The sequence below is a fragment of the Nicotiana tomentosiformis genome, chromosome 8, assembly GCF_000390325.3.
Source record: "Nicotiana tomentosiformis chromosome 8, ASM39032v3, whole genome shotgun sequence".
NCBI lineage: Eukaryota > Viridiplantae > Streptophyta > Magnoliopsida > Solanales > Solanaceae > Nicotiana > Nicotiana tomentosiformis.
This window is the reverse complement of record NC_090819.1, coordinates 97409969-97415516: the sequence shown is the minus strand read 5'-3', so window position 1 is coordinate 97415516 and position 5548 is coordinate 97409969. Positions and strand designations below refer to the sequence as shown.

At 35.8% G+C, this 5548-nt stretch overlaps 1 non-coding gene across 1 annotated transcript; it reads left to right on the top strand.

Moving 5' to 3' along the window:
• Positions 1-911: 911 nt before the first annotated feature.
• LOC138898320 (U2 spliceosomal RNA) lies at positions 912-1107 on the top strand. Its single transcript, XR_011410797.1, has one exon. It is a non-coding gene; the product is annotated as a U2 spliceosomal RNA (small nuclear RNA).
• Positions 1108-5548: the final 4441 nt, after the last annotated feature.

Genomic DNA, 5548 nt, shown 5'->3' with positions numbered 1-5548 from the left:
TCCACTAGACCGGCCCACTAAGGGAGCCCGACCAACTTGATTGCAGGGGTAGAGTTAGAAACCAAAATAGGGCCGGCTGAAATTCACAAATGTAACCACTGTTATAGGCAGAAACTCTCGTGTTTGGCAGTTCCATTGCCCACGTTTCATTAAAGTGATCTTTTGGAGGTGAAGGAATTGGATTCCAGTTATTGTGATAGTGTTTTAATTAGAAGCAATAACTGTCTAAAAACTACAAAGGCTTAACAACACCATCCTTTTTCCACACCTTCCTGCACCTCCAAGCTACGATTTGAAGGTTATGGATGCACTAATGTTTTTTATGTTAACCTGTCACTGGTCATATAGTCTGAGTAGAGATATGCATACTATTGAATGACTTATAAAAGCACGGTTAATCAGAAATTCACTGTAAAAACAATAAAAATGAAAAACGAAATTATTAGGCAGGTAAGGCTGTTTGTGCTCAGACAGATACTTGTTTTAAATGTTGCAGCCGTAAGAACTGTAACCTATGCATTTAATGTTCTTCTGTTTGAGGTTTTGCCCCAAAAAAGTCTTTTGAAATGCTATTAGCCAGTGTAGTTTGAGTTTATTTGTAATTTGTAAGAGTTTCAACGTTGGAGCAAATTGGGTAAACTAAACATAGCATTCTTCCAATGGCACAGGGATTATTTATTAATTAAACATAAAGACTTACATGACCAGTTAAAAGAACTCAATAAGCTGTTTTCTAAGGAAGCATATTCTACGAGCAAAGCAAAGATTTGGCCGTAACTATAAGAAAAGGCTTTCAGTTTTTTATGAAAGGAACTTTATCTGGTCTTGCTATTTTATTCCCACATCGAGGGTGAGAAAAGAAGAAGCAGAAGCATCAGGTATAAATTAAGCGACTCAAGAAGAAGAAAAGCATACCTTTCTCGGCCTTTTGGCTAAGATCAAGTGTAGTATCTGTTCTTATCAGTTTAATATCTGATATGTGAGTCATCGACTCACACGATATTAACTCAATTTTTTAAAGGGGAGAGTCTACCACGGTAGCTTGCTATCGGGGCTTTCACGTGTTGCCTTGGTGTTGCACTATTGCCTTGGCCTGGCACGTCCTACCAATTCTAGTGCAATATTGTCTTTAAAATTACGGACAACGGGCTGTAATCTCAACAACATTTAATGAAAGTAAGAAAAAGTGATGAATTCTTTTAAGCCAACACTAGTGAATGTAGCTTCAACCAAAACAAGTATCCTTTTTACATATAATTTTCATTTATTTTTACAAAAAAAAGTATTGGAAACGTTTTACATACCAAATGAATACTACACATTGAATTCATACGTAATGGAGTGAAAAGAAGAGGAAGAGGAACAATAATTAAGAAAAATATATAAAGGGGGAATGAATTTTCCACCATTTAATACTAGCATATTTTTAAATGTTGTTTGTGTCTAAACAAATAATGAGTACAGTTGTACGTTACTAATTAAATAAAGAGATACAGTTAATGAATTTTATTTGATATAAATAATTCAGGGAAAAGAAGGCCAAGTAATGAAAGAAGAAATAAATATATTTCCAGATTATGAGTTCGAGAGGTGCATAGAGTCTTCATTTTTGTCATCCCTGTAAATGCTTACCCCTAAAGATTCACTACCGCATATCTTGAGATATAGAATTTGTCAACGGAGCGCGTTGGCCATATGAAAATCTAAGAAATAAATCTCTTACTATTTTGCAGTGCCGGGCATAAAGCACTACATATTTCGACACGAATAAAAAATTTAGATCAATGACAATGGTCGGGTTTTTTTAACAATATTTTATTTTTTGAATTTAATTGACCGACCAAAGTTGGTCGATAATTTCCGATCAACTTTGGTCGGTATTCCTTTCCGACCCCTAAAATACCGTCCACACATAAATTATCGCGTTTTGGTCGGTTATTGGCCATTACCGACCAACTTTGGTCGGTTCTTTTGGTCGCTTTTTACCAGATTTCTAGTAGTGAAATTTCAAGTTGTTCATCATGTATATAAGCATCTTATTAGAAGAATCACCCATATTATTATTTGCCACTTTATCAATCCAAGGATTGTGTTGGCTGTTTGATCGAGAAATATAATCTCAGGTTAAACTGTTAAATTTAATAATGAAGGGTTAAACCTAGTTAAGGATAATAACTTTAGATATTAAGCACAAGGATCCACGATGTGAGAGACACAATTTGCATATGATTAATGACAATAAATATGCAATTTCCTTACCACTAGAACATCAAATGAGACATATCTAGCAATAAATGTTAATAAATGGCATTTATGTAAATAAGGAGAATGATTCACCCGATAATAAGTGAACAAAGAGAATATTCTCCTGACAACGGTGAATGACAGATAGATCTAAGATTTGTATGAACAATCCTTGGATATGATGGAAACGTGGGGAATAATATGAACGAGAATCTTTATAAAAAGGTAGTGCCTTGTTCAAAGAGAGTCGTCTTCTCAAAAAGTGTTCTGATCAAATGAGAATTACCCCTCACTCCCCTTATCTCCTTTTCTATTTATATGGGACATGTCACAGTCAACCCTAAAAGGACAAGTACAAAGAATATTCAATGAAATATTCTCTTAAATATCTTGTTACAAAAACTAGCCGTTAGTACTGTTCTCGATACTTGACCTCGACCATTATCGACTGCCTGGCCACGAGCTCCACTGTTTACTAGTCAACCTCGGCCACATCATTTTTCGTAACACCAATTCATGCTAGATTCCCATGGGGCAAACTATGACCTATATAGTTAGTCCCTCTGCTTATTGAGGTCGACCCTGGACGACCTCGATGAGCGGACTCTGTTAGTTATGGTTGAGAAGTTTGGGCGAGCAGGTCGAGTAGTAGTGTTTTAGATGAGGTGGCATTGTGGCCTTCCGTGAGCCGCAACCTAGGGTCATGTCGATTCAGAGTGATGTCATATCATCATGCGTCATCATTACACATTTTCTCGATACCTCGCGTCGTTTCCCGTGCCTCTACCATTTCGATTCCTGAGCTGTGTAATGACAGTTTGCTTTCTCGATATTGATGCTTGAATTATTATAAATAGGGATACATAATCCTTTGCCTTATTCTTCGCAATTTAAATATTGGGTCTCCATTCCTTCTTCTTCATTTTTCGTTCAGAATCCTTGCCCTCTTGATCTTACTGTCGTAGTTTGCTTTCACTTATTTTGGCGGCTTCTGCTACCCTTGACTCTTCTGTGTTTACACCTCCTTTATGCGTAAACAAAGATGGTTAACGTGTCTTCCAGTTCTGGGGGGTACCTGACCATGTTCGCTCGACACTCACACTCGGAACTCGGCACTCGCACGCAGTAGGTACCTGCGCTCACTGGGTGTGTGTAGAGACTCCGGAGGGGCTTCTTCAGCCCAAGCGCTATAATCTGCACAGAAAACTCACGTGCTGCATGGACAACTCTCGTGCTATAGTATCAATATTTGTATCCACACGGATAACTCACGTACTATAATAAGCCAATCCGGCCTACTGCGGCGTGCAACCCGATCCCATAATAAATAAGTATATAAAGCCAATATGGCCTACTGCGGTGTGCTGCCCGATCCTATAATTATCCTCACAATCAGGCCCACGGCCTCACTCAGTCATCAGTCTCTCCAGTCTCTCTCTCATGGGCTCACAATGTCATGAAAATAGCCCGAAAATGATGATATGATGTATCAATAAATAATACCAGAGACTGAGATATGATATGTAATGAAATGAATATGACTGAGTATAAATTTTCAATTTAAACCAAATAATTCACACCAATATGACCTTTATGGGTCCCAATAATACTAGCACATAGTCTCAACATGATTTTTAATATGATTCTCATCTCAATTTCTTTAACACATAAAACTGCATGGAAAATGCCAAGATTATTTGACTACAAAATTCCACAGAATAATTATGTCACAATTTCTATGTGCACGCCCACACGCCCGTCACCTAGCATGTTCGTCATCTCCAAACAATTCACATAATACGTATATTCAGGGTTCATACCCTTAACTCCAAGATTAGAAGAGTTACTTACTTCGAACAAGATGAATCCAATGTCGAGCAAGCTAAGCAATGCTCCAGAAATCCCATTCTGCACGTATCAACTTCTGAGTGACTCGAATCTAGCCACAATTAATTCGATTAAGTGAATACCAATTATTGTAATTAATTCCATAAGGAAATATTAATTTCCAATAAAAATTCAAAATTAACTCAAAAATCGCTCATGGAGCCCATGTCTCGGAACCCGACAAAAGTTACAAAATTCGACAGCCCATCCAATTACAAGTTCAACCATACAAATCGTTTATAGAAAATCTAAATTGTTTGAACAAAAATTAAATAAATAACCTTTTACATGCTAAAGTCTTTAACAATCTAACATCAATCTTTAAATGATACCACATGTGCTATTCTGTTCATCAGTTTCCAAGAGAAATACTTTCCATGAAAACTTATCGTTAGTACTCAAATATCTATACTCTTGTCAATACGTAAGTTTTGATAAAAACTTATAATGTTTACCTTGAATGTCATTTTGCCAACAAGATTTAAAATAAAATTTTATAAAATGGCATGACACTACATATGCAACATAATATTCTAGTACATGGAGACATCCGTACTTGTTTGTCCCCACAAGCATGAAAGCACATTTGCAAATAACTTAAGTATTAACTCAAAACATGCTTTTAGAGAAAGTCCCTCAAGTAGAGTAAGTTTTAATCAACTTACCCCGCTTTCGCTTTATTAACATTCACAAGCTTTCAATCATCCTCCATCATTCCAATGTTGATTAAAATGCTCAACATCACCAACAAGTCGTTATCTACAATTAGATATACTAATTACATCAAAATATGACCTAAGATATTGATCAATATCCATATATGGCTCATAAGATGGCTACAAGCCTCCAACAACCAAATTCGCCAAATAGTTTTATATGCTAGACTATTCAACTTCATTCTTATGTTTTAATACACATTCGAAGTCATTAATGATATTGCATCAATTGTCCATTGCCACCAAGTTACTATTCATCGCCTTCCATAATCAACACTTGCAAAATATACAATTTGGGTGATTAATTAGTTGATCACTTCCATCTTTTGCTAACAAATAAGTCCATAGGTTCATTGTATTCATAAATTTTATCGCCAAGATTACCATTCATCTTCTCTTTTATTTCCTCAAAAGTATTATTCATGGCATGAACTAGAGTTTTATAATCCAATCTTTCAACCATTAAAACTTGTAACAAATGCTTCAAATACTTCTAACTACTCATAATAAACGAGTTTGAAGCATTGAAATTACCTCTACTAGCTCAATCTTGAAAAATCACAACTTTGGTGATTTTAGTGTTCTTGATGATTTGATGATGAAATCTAGCATTTGGATGCAAGAATGATGTTAGAACTCATGTATATTGAGTAAGAATCTACCTAAAATATCATTAACACTTACCTTAGTTGATTGGACTT